Raw genomic sequence first — 17,203 nt, 5'->3', positions numbered from 1 at the left:
CTTAGGTTTAGCTGCCCCCCCCCACCCCCTCTCCCGGTCTATCTCTCCCTCTCATGCTTTGGCTACTTTCCCTTGGTTCTTGGCTACCTGGCTATTCTTCCGCATGTTCGTTGACCACTAACAGGTCCCGGAACAATTGGGTGAATGGCTCCCACATTCTGTGGAAGCCGTCGTCTGACCCTCGGATGGTGAATTTGATTTTCTCAATTTGGAGAGATTCCGAGAGGTCGGACAGCCAGTCCGCAGCTTTGGGTGGTGCTGCTGACCGCCAGCCAAACAGGATTCTACGGCGGGCGATCAGGGTGGCAAAGGCAAGGGCGTCTGCCCTCCTCCCCAGGAATAGATCTGGCTGGTCTGAAACCCCGAAGACCGCCACTTTCGGGCATGACTCCACCCTCGCCCCCACCACTTTGGACATTGCCTCGAAGAAGGCTGTCCAGTACCCGCAAGTCTGGGGCAAGATCAGAACATGTGGGCGTGGTTGGCTGGGCCTCCTTGGCACCGTTCACATCTATCCTCCACCTCCGGGAAGAACCTACTCATATGGGTTCTTGTTAAGTGGGCTTATGTACCACTTTTAGCTGCGTCAGGCTGAGCCTTGCACACGTGGAGTGGAGTTGACCCTGTGCAATGCTTCGCTCCAGAGTCCCCACCTTATTTCAATCCCCAGATCTTCCTCCCATTTCTTTCTTGTTGCGTCCCGTACGGTGTCGGCCCTCTCTACCAGTCGGTCATACATGTCGCTACAGTTTCCTTCATCTAGTATGCTTGTGTCCAGTAACTCTACAATCCTTGATCATTAAGAGTCTGACATTCAGAAGAGAGCATGAATCAAAGTTGGAATCTCTCCTGTAACAGCCAGATATCTCCAGTTGTCCACTGTCACCTGATCAGAGCTCGCAAAAAGCCTCATTGATGCATCATGGTCTCAAGAGCAAAGTTGTCAACAAACAAACCAGAAACTCAACGATATCTAAAATTCCCAAGAAATTAAATTCAAGGATCAAGAGCAAGTTTTCCTATAGCAGGAATTAACTGCTCGTTGAGTTGAAAATTCTTTCAGCCTGCATTTCCTGTGTATGAAATAATGAATGTTAATTAACCTCTCCAAGATCAAAAGCTGGATTCCAAATATTTATTTTGATTCACGGAGGATGCCTGAAGGAACATCAAACTGCATTATTCCATTGGAGTCACAACAGTTCAAACAGTAAACCCAATCTTGCACCCAGCGACCTCTCATTCTCCACCTTGTATCCGAAACACTAAAAAACACAATTTACATGAAGCAACCCAGGCCTTCCCCAAGCAAGGTAATTTAGAATCATTCCAGCTACAACATAGCATGCTGGGACACAAGAGTGAGGAAGATTTGATTAATAAACACTCACAGCCGGGCACAACTAAACCAAAAGTTTCTAAGTGTGGTAGCGAGTAGGAACTGCCGCAACCTTCCCAACGCTCCGCCCGACGAGGCCATCACCGCCCTAAAACGTTAATTGGTCCACATAACGAGGCCGACAGGCTTCTCAGGTCCCGCCGGCTGATTTGCTGAGACCGCGCTCGCCAGCCCCCTGCCAACAAGAGGGCTGGCGAGCACTTAAACCACTCCATAAGACCATAAGACACAGGAGCGGAAGTAAGGCCATTCGGCCCATCGAGTCCACTCCACCATTCAATCATGGCTGATTTCAACTCCATTTACCCGCTCTCTCTCCATAGCCCTTAATTCCTCGAGAAATCAAGAATTTATCAACTTCTGTCTTAAAGACACTCAACGTCCCGGCCTCCACCGCCCTCTGTGGCAATGAATTCCACAGACCCACCACTCTCTGGCTGAAGAAATTTCTCCTCATCTCTGTTCTAAAGTGACTCCCTTTTATTCTAAGGCTGTGCCCCGGGTCCTAGTCTCCCCTGCTAATGGAAACAACTTCCCTACATCCACCCTATCTAAGCCATTCATTATCTTGTAAGTTTCTATTAGATCTCCCCTCAACCTCCTAAACTCCAATGAATATAATCCCAGGATCCTCAGACGTTCATCGTATGTTAGGCCTACCATTCCTGGGATCATCCGTGTGAATCTCCGCTGGACCCGCTCCAGTGCCAGTATGTCCTTCCTGACGTGTGGAGCCCAGAATTGCTCACAGTATTCTAAATGGGGCCTAACTAATGCTTTATAAAGCTTCAGAAGTACATCCCTGCTTTTATATTCCAAGCCTCTTGAGATGAATGACAACATTGCATTTGCTTTCTTAATTACGGACTCAACCTGCAAGTTTACCTTTAGAGAATCCTGGACCAGGACTCCCAAGTCCCTTTGCACTTCAGCATTATGAATTTTGTCACCGTTTAGAAAATAGTCCACGCCTCTATTCTTTTTTCCAAAGTGCAAGACCTCACACTTGCCCACATTGAATTTTATCAGCCATTTCTTGGACCACTCTCCTAAACTGTCTAAATCTTTCTGCAGCCTCCCCACCTCCTCCATACTACCTGCCCCTCCACCTATCTTTGTATCATCGGCAAACTTAGCCAGAATGCCCTCAGTCCCGTCATCTAGATCGTTAATATATAAAGAGAACAGCTGTGGCCCCAACACTGAACCCTGCGGGACACCACTCGTCACCGGTTGCCATTCCGAAAAAGAACCTTTTATCCCAACTCTCTCTGCCTTCTGCCTGACAGCCAATCGTCAATCCATGTTAGTACCTTGCCTCGTATACCATGGGCCCTTATTTTACTCAGCAGTCTCCCGTGAGGCACCTTATCAAAGGCCTTTTGGAAGTCAAGATAGATAACATCCATTGGCTCTCCTTGGTCTAACCTATTTGTTATCTCTTCAAAGAACTCTAACAGGTTTGTCAGGCACGACCTCCCCTTACTAAATCCATGCTGACTTGTCCTAATCCGACCCTGCACTTCCAAGAATTTAGAAATCTCATCCTTAACAATGGATTCTAGAATCTTGCCAACAGCCGATTTAGGCTAATTGGCCTATAATTTTCCATCTTTTTCCTTGTTCCCTTCTTGAACAGTGGGGTTACAACAGCGATTTTCCAATCCTCTGGTACTTTCCCTGACTCCAGTGACTGTTGAAACATCATCACCAACGCCTCCACTATTTCTTCAGCTATCTCCTTTAGAACTCTAGGATGCAGCCCATCTGGGCCCGGGGATTTATCAATTTTTAGACCTCTTAGTTTCTCTAGCACTTTCTCCTTTGTGATGGCTACCATATTCAACTCTGCCCCCAGACTCTCCGAAATTGTTGGGATATTACTCATGTCTTCTACTGTGAAGACTGACGCAAAGTACTTATTCAGTTCCTCAGCTATTTCCTTGTCTCCCATCACAAAATTACCAGCGTCATTTTGGAGCGGCCCAATGTCAACTTTTGCCTCCCGTTTGTTTTTAATGTATTTAAAGAAACTTTTACTATCATTCTTAATGTTACTGGCTAGTCTACCTTCAAATTTGATCCTCTCTTTCCTTATCTCTCTTTTTGTTATCCTCTGTTTGTTTTTGTAGCCTTCCCAATCTTCTGACTTCCCACTACTCTTTGCCACATTATAGGCTTTCTCTTTTGCTTTGATGCATTCCCTAACTTCCTTTGTCAGCCATGGCTGCCTAATCCCCCCTCTGATAACCTTTCTTTTCTTTGGGATGAACCTCTGTACTGTGTCCTCAATTACTCCCAGAAACTCCTGCCATTGCTGTTCGACTGTCTTTCCCACTAGGCTCTGCTCCCAGTCGATTTTCGTCAGTTCCTCCCTCATGCCCCTGTAGTTACCTTTATTTAACTGTAACACCTTTACATCTGATTCTACCTTCTTTCTTTCAAATTGGAGATCGAATTCGACCATATTATGATCACTGCCTCCTAAGTGCTCTCTTACTTTAAGATCTTTAATCAAGTCTGGCTCATTACATAACACTAAGTCCAGAATGGCCTGTTCCCTCGTGGGCTCCATCATAAGCTGTTCCAAAAAGCCCTCCTGTAAACATTCAATGAATTCCCTTTCCTTGGGTCCACTGGCAGTATTATTTACCCAGTCCACCTGCATATTGAAGTCCCCCATGATCACTGTGACCTTGCCTTTCTGACATGCACTTTCTATTTCGTGGTGCATCTTGTGCCCCTGGTCCTGACCACTGTTAGGAGGCCTGTACATAACTCCCATTATGGTTTTTTTGCCTTTGTGGTTCCTCAACTCTACCCACACAGACTCCACATCATCTGACCCTATGTCGTTTAGTGCTATTGATTTAATTTCATTCCTAATAAACAAGGCAACCCCGCCCCCTCTGCCCACCTCTCTGTCTTTTCGATAGGTTGTGAATCCCTGGATGTTTAAATGCCAGTCCTGAACCCCCTGCAACCATGTCTCTGTGATGCCTACCACATCATACCTGCCAGTCACAATCTGGGCCACAAGCTCATCTACCTTGTTCCATACACTGCACGCATTTAAATATAGCACCTTTAATTCTCTATTGACCGTCCCTTTTTGTTTTCTTAGTGTGGTGGACCTTGGTTTACTGAGCCTTTCCATACACTGTGTCATATTTTGTGGGATGGGGACAATCGTAACCACTCTTGAGTTTTGTCTGTTCGTGTTTTTTTGTATTCCTAAGCAGCTACGCTCCCTGCTGATTACTTCACCTCTTGGTTCCCTGACTTTCCCTTCCCCCCCCAATCTTTAGTTTAAAGTCCTGCAAAGCCAACCCCAGTCAGTTTGCACCCATGCCGCTGAGATGATCGCTCCAACTGACCAGGCTGTTGGACGTGGTTGAGGCCATACGGGATGTCCTGTTCCCCCGAGGGTCATGGAGGGTCAGCCACAGGGCAACCACTGCCGCCTGGGAGGAAGTGACGGGCAGTTAGCTTGGGGAGCGTGACCAGGAGCACAGACACCCATTGCCACAAGAAGGTCAACGACCTTCACTGGGCTGCTCAGGTGAGTTTGCACCAGAACCGTTCCCCCCCCCCACATATACTCTCCCCACCCCCCAAACCCCCACCCACCCTCCACCAGTGCAGAGACACACACACCTCAGTGCACAAAAGTAATGGAACTGCTTCTGGGGCATAGAACATAGAACATAGAACATAGAAAATACAGCACAGAACAGGCCCTTCGGCCCACGATGTTGTGCCGAACCTTTGTCCTAGATTAATCATAGATTATCATTGAATTTACAGTGCAGAAGGAGGCCATTCGGCCCTTTGAGTCTGCACTGGCTCTTGGAAAGAGCACCATACCCAAACTCAACACCTCCACCCAACACCAAGGGCAATTTGGACATTAAGGGCAATTTATCATTGGCCAATTCACCTAACCCGCACATCTTTGGACGGTGGGAGGAAACCGGAGCACCCGGAGGAAACCCACGCAGACACGGGGAGGACGTGCAGACTCCGCACAGACAATGACCCAAGCCGGAATCAAACCTGGGACCATGGAGCTGTGAAGCAATTGCGCTATCCACAATGCTACCGTGCTGCCCTTAAGAACAAATAAATCTACACTATATCATTTTACCGTCATCCATGTACCTATCCAATAGCTGCTTGAAGGTCACTAATGTTTCCGACTCAACTACTTCCACAGGCAGTGCATTCCATGCCCCCACTACTCTCTGGGTAAAGAACCTACCTCTGATATCCCTCCTATATCTTCCACCTTTCACCTTAAATTTATGTCCCCTTGTAATGGTGTGTTCCACCCGGGGAAAAAGTTTCTGACTGTCTACTCTATCTATTCCCCTGATCATCTTATAAACCTCTATCAAGTCGCCCCTCATCCTTCTCCGCTCTAATGAGAAAAGGCCTAGCACCCTCAACCTTTCCTCGTAAGACCTACTCTCCATTCCAGGCAACATCCTGGTAAATCTCCTTTGCACCTTTTCCAGAGCTTCCACATCCTTCCTAAAATGAGGTGACCAGAACTGTACACAGTACTCCAAATGTGGCCTTACCAAAGTTTTGTACAGCTGCATCATCACCTCACGGCTCTTAAATTCAATCCCTCTGTTAATGAACGCGAGCACACCATAGGCCTTCTTCACAGCTCTATCCACTTGAGTGGCAACTTTCAAAGATGTATGAACGTAGACCCCAAGATCTCGCTGCTCCTCCACATTGCCAAGAACTCTACCGTTAACCCTATATTCCGCATTCATATTTGTCCTTCCAAAATGGACAACCTCACACTTTTCAGGGTTAAACTCCATCTGCCACTTCTCAGCCCAGCTCTGCATCCTATCTATGTCTCTTTGCAGCCGACAACAGCCCTCCTTACTATCCACAACTCCACCAATCTTCGTATCGTCTGCAAATTTACTGACCCACCCTTCAACTCCCTCATCCAAGTCATTAATGAAAATCACAAACAGCAGAGGACCCAGAACTGATCCCTGCGGTACGCCACTGGTAACTGGGATCCAGGCTGAATATTTGCCATCCACCACCACTTTCTGACTTCTATCGGTTAGCCAGTTCGTTATCCAACTGGCCAAATTTCCCACTATCCCATGCCTCCTTACTTTCTGCAGAAGCCTACCATGGGGAACTTTATCAAATGCCTTACTAAAATCCATGTACACTACATCCACTGCTTTACCTTCATCCACATGCTTGGTCACCTCCTCAAAGAATTCAATAAGATTTGTAAGGCAAGACCTACCCCTCACAAATCCGTGCTGACTATCCCTAATCAAGCAGTGTCTTTCCAGATGCTCAGAAATCCTATCCTTCAGTACCCTTTCCATTACTTTGCCTACCACCGAAGTAAGACTAACTGGCCTGTAATTCCCAGGGTTATCCCTAGTTCCTTTTTTGAACAGGGGCACGACATTCGCCACTCTCCAATCCCCTGGTACCACCCCTGTTGACAGTGAGGACGAAAAGATCATTGCCAACGGCTCTGCAATTTCATCTCTTGCTTCCCATAGAATCCTTGGATATATCCCGTCAGGCCCGGGGGACTTGTCTATCCTCAAGTTTTTCAAAATGCCCAACACATCTTCCTTCCTGACAAGTATTTCCTCGAGCTTACCAATCTGTTTCACACTGTCCTCTCCAACAATATCGCCCCTCTCATTTGTAAATACAGAAGAAAAATACTCATTCAAGACCTCTCCTATCTCTTCAGACTCAATACACAATCTCCCGCTACTGTCCTTGATCGGACCTACCCTCGCTCTAGTCATTCTCATATTTCTCACATATGTGTAAAAGGCCTTGGGGTTTTCCTTGATCCTACCCGCCAAAGATTGTTCATGCCCTCTCTTAGCTCTCCTAATCCCTTTCTTCAGTTCCCTCCTGGCTATCTTGTATCCCTCCAATGCCCTGTCTGAACCTTGTTTCCTCAGCCTTACATAAGTCACCTTTTTCCTTTTAACAAGACATTCAACCTCTCTTGTCAACCATGGTTCCCTCACTCGACCATCTCTTCCCTGCCTGACAGGGACATACATATCAAGGACACGTAGCACCTGTTCCTTGAACAAGTTCCACATTTCACTTGTGTCCTTCCCTGCCAGCCTATGTTCCCAACTTATGCACTTCAATTCTTGTCTGACAACATCGTATTTACCCTTCCCCCAATTGTAAACCTTGCCCTGTTGCACGTACCTATCCCTCTCCATTACTAAAGTGAAAGTCACAGAATTGTGGTCACTATCTCCAAAATGCTCCCCCACTAACAAATCTATCACTTGCCCTGGTTCATTACCCAGTACTAAATCCAATATTGCCCCTCCTCTGGTCGGACAATCTACATACTGTGTTAGAAAAGCTTCCTGGACACACTGCACAAACACCACCCCATCCAAACTATTTGATCTAAAGAGTTTCCACTCAATATTTGGGAAGTTAAAGTCGCCCATGACTACTACCCTATGACTTCTGCACCTTTCCAAAATCTGTTTCCCAATCTGTTCCTCCACATCTCTGTTACTATTGGGGGGCCTATAGAAAACTCCTAACAAGGTGACTGCTCCTTTCCTATTTCTGACTTCAACCCATACTACCTCAATAGGATGATACTCCTCGAACTGCCTTTCTGCAGCTGTTATACTATCTCTAATTAATAATGCCACCCCCCCACCTCTTTTACCACCCTCCCTAATCTTATTGAAACATCTATAACCAGGGAGCTCCAACAACCATTTCTGCCCCTCTTCTATCCAAGTTTCCGTGATGGCCACCACATCGTAGTCCCAAGTACCGATCCATGCCTTAAGTTCACCCACCTTATTCCTGATGCTTCTTGCGTTGAAGCATACACACTTCAACCCATCTCCGTGCCTGCAAATACTCTCCTTTGTCAGTGTTCCCTTCCCCACTGCCTCATTACATGCTTTGGCGTCCTGAATATCGGCTACCTTAGTTGCTGGACTACAAATCCGGTTCCCATTCCCCTGCCAAATTAGTTTAAACCCTCCCGAAGAGTACTAGCAAACCTCCCTCCCAGGATATTGGTGCCCCTCTGGTTCAGATGCAACCCGTCCTGCTTGTACAGGTCCCACCTTCCCCAGAATGCGCTCCAATTATCCAAATACCTGAAGCCCTCCCTCCTACACCATTCCTGCAGCCACGTGTTCAACTGCACTCTCTCCCTATTCCTAGCCTCGCTATCACGTGGCACCGGCAACAAACCAGAGATGACAACTCTGTCTGTCCTGGCTTTCAACTTCCAGCCTAACTCCCTAAACTTGTTTATTACCTCCACACCCCTTTTCCTACCTATGTCGTTGGTACCAATGTGCACCACGACTTCTGGCTGCTCACCCTCCCCCTTAAGGATCCTGAAGACACGATCCGAGACATCCCTGGCCCTGGCACCCGGGAGGCAACATACCTTCCGGGAGTCTCGCTCGCGACCACAGAATCTCCTATCTATTCCCCTAACCATTGAATCTCCTACAACTATTGCTTTTCTATTCTCCCCCCTTCCCTTCTGAGCCCCAGAGCCAGACTCCGTGCCAGAGACCTGACCGCTAGGGCCTTCCCCCGGTAGGTCATCCCCCCCAACAGCATCCAAAACGGTATACTTGTTTTGAAGGGGAACGGCCACGAGGGATCCCTGCACTGTCTGCCTGTTTGTTTTTTTCCCCCTGACTGTAACCCAGCTATTCTTGTCCTGTACCTTGGGTGTGGTTACCTCCCTGTAACTCTTCTCAATCACCCCCTCTGCCTCCCGGATGATCCGAAGTTCATCCAGCTTCAGCTCCAGTTCCCTAACACGGTCTTTGAGGAGCTGAAGTTGGGTGCACTTCCCGCAGGTATAGTCAGTGGGGACACCGGTGGTATCCCTCACCACCCACATCCTACAGGAGGAGCATGTAACTGGCCTAGCCTCCATCCCCTCTTACCTTAAAGAATATAGCTGCTGTGTGGACTAACTAGATCTCCGCCCTTCGACTCTGCTCCCAGTCAGCTACACTTTCTGTAAACTCCTGGCTCTCTTCGCACTCTTTGCGGAAATGTCGGAAACAAAGTGAAAGGAGCACCTTACTCCCTCCTCACCTAACTCCCTCGGTCACCAAACTCTCACTATCGCACTCAAAAAGCACCAAATTCAGCACTCCCTCGGTCACCAAACTCTCACTATCGCACTCAAAAAGCACCAAATTCAGCACTCCCTCGGTCACCAAACTCTCACTATCACACTCAAAAAGCACCAAATTCAGCACTCAGTGCTCGGTTTTCTTTTGTCTGCACTTATTGAGGCCATCTACGGGGTCACCCCTGTTATACCCGATCGGGTCTAGGATCGCGGTATGCATTTCTGCAAGGGTGCCTCCTCCGACATTCTGTGGGTCGGGAAGGGCTGCTACGACCGAAGGGTCTAAACTCAAAACTGTGAGCTTTACTTGCTCTCGCTCATCCAGGCCATACATGGTAGCCTGCTGTTTTACTCTGGCAAAGAAGTGGTGGGCGTCCGAGGTGGGGAGGAACGGTTTGATTTTATCGCACACGTCCCGTAATTGGGTCACTGTTAAGGGGCTGGTGTACAGAAATTCCGTGTCGTCCGATGTGGCTGTGCGTTGGGTGGTGACTGGGTTCATTGGAGCCTGAACTATCTCCTCTGTGGGGGGTTGGGGCGCTTTTCCCTTCTGGGGCTTTCCCTGCGCACATGTTCCCTGAACATATCTCTGCGCTGTCTCACTCAATTCTTCCCAATCAGGGCCGTCTTCCTCATCTAACTGTGATCCAAAGGTTTCCTGGAATCCTTTTTGAACTGAAAGCAGAGATTGCAGTTCTGCAATCTGCTTCCGGCACTTTGCGTGGTCTAATGAGCTTTGTCTTTGCTCCGTGGTGGCAGCATGGAGTGCTCTTAATGCTGCCTTCAGGTCACGACACTGCCTCTGCAATGCCTCTACCTGCTTCTCAGTTTCCTCTCGTACCAGGACTGCATGTTGCGTGTCCTGATAGGCCTTTTCGTACTGGGATTGGAAGCTGCTTAAGAGCGCTTGACAAGACTGGTGTGCCCTCTTGGCATCATGCACCTCTCCGTCCTTTGCCGCTAACTTCCTCCTTAACTCTACGTTCTCTTTCTCTACCTCACTGACATCGACCTTGCTCATTCGATGTATGCCTTCTATCTCTTTCTGGAGCATCCTAACAACCTCCTCTGTGCCTCACAATTGTGCCAAACAGGACACGATTGCCATCGGCTTGCGAGCTTTTCCTAAGCTCTTCTTGTGAATCTCGCTCAGGTTCTCCCACCAAGTATGTCCTATACTCCCGGAACCTGTTTCCTCATTTTCACAGAATTTGCTCCAAAGGGGCCATCCTTTCCCTTTGAGGTACTTTCTGATTTCCTCTTCCCAAACGGGACACTGTCCTACTCTACTGCTGGTCACTGCGACCACGAATTCTTTGGGGTTAATGAGGCGTTGCATTGCCATCTTTCCTCTCTAAATGCTTCTCTTGAAATTTGTAACAAGGGGTATTAAGGCGGTGCTGTAATTACGGGTACGGCTTCCGCCATTTTCCGGAATACAAACTCCCAACAGTTTTGTTGCAACAAAAAAATCTATCAGTATTACCTTATCGCCCTGTTAGTTGCGCATGCATTAACACACTTCCGAATTAAGAGGATTGATCCAGAACTGCTTAAACACTTGTGGTTTTTCTGTTCCCAATTGGATTTCTAATTCAAATTTTTGGTTCACCCGGAGTGGTTAAGCCACTTCTAGATCGGGTCCCGTCAGGATGTCGCCAGTAATATGTTGCTAAGTTTTGGTTGGTTCAATTTGCTCTGTTTTATAACCTTTGCTCGAGAGTCGCCAGGTATCTTTATGATACCGCCACGAGGTTCAAGCTCAAGTAATGATCAATAACTCCGTACACCAATTAGTAAGATTCAAATCAAAGCGCATTTAGTATACACAGTAAATCGCTACTCATGCATAAACTCTACTTTCTAAGCTATTTCTATCACTAACAGGCCAATACTTAGCTTCGGACTGGCCCACCAGGTCAGGGGAACAAATGGCCTTTTGTTCGGGTTCTGAGTCTGCGGGATTCAAAAGCTGGTATGGACTGGTAGCTAGGAGCGCCTATCCAATAGCGCGCGTTGACTTGAAACTTACGTTCTTGGAGGCCGCCGGACAGGTCACTGTCAAGGGTTGCTTCGCGTTGCTGTGTGACCCTGTCAAGAAAGATGATTTGAACTTGGGGGCTTCACTTTATAGTCCCCAGGAGCTTTCCCGCCTTTCGAGGCGGACCCCGTACCTGGTTTCAAGTGATTGGACTTCGTTCCAATCGCTTGGTTCGGTTTCTCCAATACTGGAGCTGTTCCCTGATCGTTGGGCGGTCTTTATGTGTCTGTTAACCTCTTTTGTGTTGGCTCCTGCTGGCGGCGAGGAGTCTGGCTTGGCCTTGTTTACCTCAAATGTTTCGATTGTTCCCGGGGATCGCTCATTACTATGTAGATGGCTGCTACATTACTATGCAGATGGCTGCTTGTATCGATGCTGTCTGGGTTTTTGCAGAGTCTAATACACAGTAAACTTGCACCTGCTAGTTTTTGCCTGTGTTGACTGAATTTCCCTTTAGCCTTTGCTGTTCTCCATTTTAAGTCAGGAAGTGGCCAACTCAGGTGGCTACACTGTGGAGGTTAATGCAGTTACAAGAACGGACTCTTGTCCTGTCCCACGTTTGGAGGATTGCGTTGAGAAGGTGGGACAATCGGATTTTGTTTCCAAATTGGATTTACTTAAAGGTTACTGACAGGTGCCTTTATCCGAAAAGGCGAAGGAGATTTAAGTTTTTGTGACTCCAGATGGTATATACCAATTCAAAGTTATGCCATTTGGCATGAAAAACGCCCCAGCCACATTTCAACGGTTAACTAACAAAGGTTTTCAGGATTACCCAATTGTGCGGTATACAGCGACGATCTGGTAATTTTCAGCCCGACATGGAAAGAACATTTAAAACATCTGATGGAGTTATTTGATCGACTTCAGGAGGTGGGTTTGGTGATAAACCTCGCCAAAAGTGAATTTGGAAAAGCCCAAGTCACTTTCCTTGAGGAGTTTCCGATACCCTCGACACGACGGGAAGTAATGCGATTTCTTGGCATGAGTGGATTTCATCGAACATTGGTGAAACATTTTTGTAGCGTGGTTGCTCCACTGATGGACTTGCTTAAGAAACGTCAAAAACTTCAGTAGACAGCGAACTTTCAACAGGCATTTAATGGCCTGAAAGCTGTGAAAACCAATGCTCCTGTGTGGGAGAATTACAAAGGACTCTGTGATCAGAAAGAACTTAAGTATCTGACTTTAAAGAGAAATGCCGAGGCATAGAGAAATGGAAGGATCGTGCAGAGACCTTCTTGTTCCAAGAGCCTGGCAATTGAGAAGGATTTCAGTTGGAGGAAGAAGAACGAAAAACAATGGACGATATTATTATACCAGTTTGCGTGTGTTTTGTTTTTTTACGGTAAAGTATATTTACTATGTGCATTTCTTAAAGGATGGTGAAAAGGTGAAAAATGAACCCATCTTGAAGTAGATGGGTTACTTTTTTTTTCTTGGGGGGAGGTGTCATGTGAGAGTACCTTGAAGAAATGGGTGTTTATAAATGGGTGTGTATATATAAGTATCTGCAGTGAGAGTACCTTTAAGAAAAGGGTGTTTATTACTGCAGTGATGTCAGAGAGTGGGTGGAGCTGAGCTCTGGCTCTGTTTTTTAGTTTCACTTTGAAAAAAGCTTGAATGTATCGGTGTCTTTTTGATTTCGTTTTCAGTGTTGGAGCTGAAGCCAGACAAAGCAGCTGTACTGCTGTTCTCTCTGCCATGAAAAGACTGTCTCTTGATCATTTGGTGAATTCAGAATTATAAATGTTCTTAGTAGTGACTTTAACCTGATGTGCTTCTGCTGAAAGGTTTTTTTTAAAAAAAGTCTTCTGGATGTTAAAAGGACAGCTTAAGAATTACTTAATGTTGTATTCTTTGGGGGTTGTATTTGAATTAATGGTTGCTAAGATGTTCACTGTATGTTTTAAAAAGGTTAACTTGAGTTCATAGAATAAACATTGTTTTGCTTTAAAAAATACTTTTCTATTTCTGCTGTACCACTCCTGTAGAGTGGGCCATGTGCCCCCTATACCACAACCTATTAAAAGTTGTGGGTCAGGTGAACTCCATGATACACTTTGGGGTTCTCTAAACCCTGGCCCATAACATACTGGGCATTCTCTTTCCTGTGTATGAACAGACATGGCAATGACACTGGCATTCCCTTCCCAGTGTATGCACAGCGATAGCTGTGGCACTGGCATTCTCTTCACAGCGTATGTACAGCCATGGCAGTGAGAGTGGCATTCGCTTCCCAGTGTGTGCACAGCCATGGCAGTGGTACTGGATGTTCCCTTCCCAGTGTATGCACAGTCATGGCAGTGGTAGTGGATGTTCCCTTCCCAGTGTGCACAGCCATGGCAGTGGTAGTGGATGTTCCCTTCCCGGTGTATGCACAGCCATGGCAGTGGTAGTGGATGTTCCCTTCCCAGTGTGTGCACAGTCATGGCAGTGGTAGTGGATGTTCCCTTCCCAGTGTGTGCACAGCCATGGCAGTGGTAGTGGATGTTCACTTCCCAGTGTGTGTACAGCCATGGCAGTGGTACTGGATGTTCCCTTCCCAGTGTGTGTACAGCCATGGCAGTGGTACTGGATGTTCCCTTCCCAGTGTATGCACAGCCATGGCAGTGGTAGTGGATGTTCCCTTCCCAGTGTATGCACAGCCATGGCAGTGGTACTGGATGTTCCCTTCCCAGTGTATGCACAGTCATGGCAGTGGTAGTGGATGTTCCCTTCCCAGTGTGCACAGCCATGGCAGTGGTAGTGGATGTTCCCTTCCCGGTGTATGCACAGCCATGGCAGTGGTAGTGGATGTTCCCTTCCCAGTGTGTGCACAGTCATGGCAGTGGTAGTGGATGTTCCCTTCCCAGTGTGTGCACAGCCATGGCAGTGGTAGTGGATGTTCACTTCCCAGTGTGTGTACAGCCATGGCAGTGGTACTGGATGTTCCCTTCCCAGTGTGTGTACAGCCATGGCAGTGGTACTGGATGTTCCCTTCCCAGTGTGTGTACAGCCATGGCAGTGGTAGTGGATGTTCCCTTCCCAGTGTGTGCACAGCCATGGCAGTGGTAGTGGATGTTCCCTTCCCAGTGTATGCACAGTCATGGCAGTGGTAGTGGATGTTCCCTTCCCAGTGTGCACAGCCATGGCAGTGGTAGTGGATGTTCCCTTCCCAGTGTATGCACAGTCATGGCAGTGGTACTGGATGTTCCCTTCCCAGTGTATGCACAGCCATGGCAGTGGTAGTGGATGTTCCCTTCCCAGTGTATGCACAGCCATATTCTGATAAGCACCACACCGTTCCAGACACACATCAGGTGGAGGCAGGAATGACCAGGCAAGACAGCAGTCTGGGTCCCAGTCAGACGCTGAGCCTCTGGACCAGGTTTACCCGGATGCAGTCGACAGAGTGTGGTCATGAGATTTAGACAGAGATGTCAGTGACCCAGGTCACTGGTCAGATGCCTAGCAGGTCCATAGCCGATTGGAGGAGTCCCATCGAGCCTGCAGCGGCCCTTGGAAAGAGCACCCTACTTAATCCCACACCTCCACCCAATCCCTGTAACTCAGTAACCCAAGCTAACCTTTTGGACACTAAGGGGCAATTTAGCATGGCCAATCCACCTAACCTGCACATCTTTGGACTGTGGGAGGAAACCGGAGTGATGTGTTAAGTGAGTTGGTTCAACGTTGACTGCAACTGGATGCAGTGAAACTAGAAACAGGCTTCCGACACAGGAGATGGTCCAACACTGTTTTATTGAACTTGCTGATTGCTGTACATAATGTGCTGTGGGTTGACACTCTATTAATCTAACTGATAACCTCCTACTGGCTTGACCAGACTTGCTCTCTACCACATGGAGATGGTGCTCACTGGCTTGTGCACTCTAACTATCTCAGTAGCTGTGTCCTATGAGAGAGAGAGAGTCTTAATGCCCTGTGTGCTTTATAGTGGTGGTGTCCTGTCTGGTGATTGGTTGTTCTGTGTCGTGTGTGTTCATTGGTTATCCTGTGTGTCAATCACTGCCTGTCTGCATCTCATTATATACATGAGTGGATATTATGACATCTTCCCTTTTAAAATAAATTTTGGAATGTGGCGGTATATACATGCATGAGTATGTACAAGTGGTGAATGAATGAGCATATGTACATGGGAAGGTGTCTTTCGAGCAGATACAGAGCAAACTGAACAAAATTGACAAGATTTAAACCTATAGATTCAGTCTTTGTGGCGGGCGACAAATTCTTGTCGATCGCCTCAGAGGTGAGGGGGGGACGCCGGCACCGGGACAGGCGGGATCGCTGCCAGATCGGTGGCCACGTGGGGCGAGATGTCCTGAGGCAGCATGATGACATGCGGAGAAGTGCGGTCAGGTGGTGGGCAGGGAACTTTGAGCAGCGCCCTCCTGTTGCGCCGTAGAATGGAGCCATCAGCCATTTCAACAATGAAAGACCTGGGGGCAGCCTGTCTGACGACAATAGCTAGGGCTGACCAGCCTCCCTCAGGCAACTGGACGCGAACATCTTCTGGAGCCAGGGCAGGCAGATCCGTTGCATGAGCATAATACGTGATCTTCTGCTGGTCCCTGGATCGCTGGAACAGTTGTCCTCAGGTTGCGGTTATTGAGCAGCTGCGCCGGAGATAAACCAGTCGACAGAGGAGTTGCCCTGTATGCCAACAGCGCCAGGTTGAAATCCGAGGCTGAGTCTGCAGCCTTGCACAGCAACCGCTTGACAATATGGACCCCTTTTTCGGCCTTCCTGTTTGATTGTGGGTAATGGGGACTGGATGTGATATGCCTGAAGTGGTAGGATTGTGCAAAGTCTGACCACTCTTGGCTGTAGAAACATGGGCCGTTGTCACTCATTACTGTGAGTGGTATCCCGTGCCTGGCAAACGTCTCTTTGCAGGCTTTAATCACTGACTTGGACGTGAGGTCCGACAGTTTCACCACTTCCGGGTAGCTGGAGAAGTGGTCAACCAAGAGCACGTAATCACGCCCATTTACGTGAAAGGTCTATCCCCACCGTGGACCACGGAGAAGTCACGATCTCGTGCTGTTGCAGTGTTTCCTTGGGCTGAGCTGGTTGAAATTTCTGGCATGTTGTGCAGTTGAGGACCATGTTGGCACTGTTCTGTCGAGCTCTGCATCAACATTTCTTGACCTCAAACATCCTGCAGGAGGAACATTGCACTCCCTTCCCTGCCATTCCTCTAACTTTCTACCAAGATCTGGCTAACAACTAAATTAAATTTTATTATTGGTTATCCTGTGTGTCAATCACTGCCTGTCTGCATCTCATTATATATATGAGTGGATATTATGACACGGAGCTCCCGGAGGAAACCCACACAGACATGGGGAGAAGGTGCAGACTCCGCACAGACACTCACCCGAGGCCAGAAGTGAACCTGGGATTCTGGAGCTGTGAGGCAGCAGCGCTATCCACTGTGCCGCACTTTCCATGTTGATCAATAAATCAGCGTTCTAGTTAAACAACTAGATATTCTGTGTATGACATTACAACGGCAAGGTCACAACACAACACTGGGCTCCACCCCGACTCCCGCGGCACACCATGTACAGGTGATGGG

General features: G+C 47.8%; 1 protein-coding gene across 1 annotated transcript in view; it reads left to right on the top strand.

Moving 5' to 3' along the window:
* The window catches only part of LOC140403473 (pro-neuregulin-3, membrane-bound isoform-like), a 439,024-nt gene that overhangs the window by 47,285 nt on the left and 374,536 nt on the right, over positions 1–17,203 (top strand). The window lies entirely within an intron of this gene.

Source organism: Scyliorhinus torazame, chromosome 28 (genome assembly GCF_047496885.1).
Source record: "Scyliorhinus torazame isolate Kashiwa2021f chromosome 28, sScyTor2.1, whole genome shotgun sequence".
Classification (NCBI taxonomy): Eukaryota; Metazoa; Chordata; class Chondrichthyes; order Carcharhiniformes; family Scyliorhinidae; genus Scyliorhinus; species Scyliorhinus torazame.
Note: the sequence above shows the minus strand (reverse complement) of the source record. Positions and strands in the feature narration are given on the sequence as shown.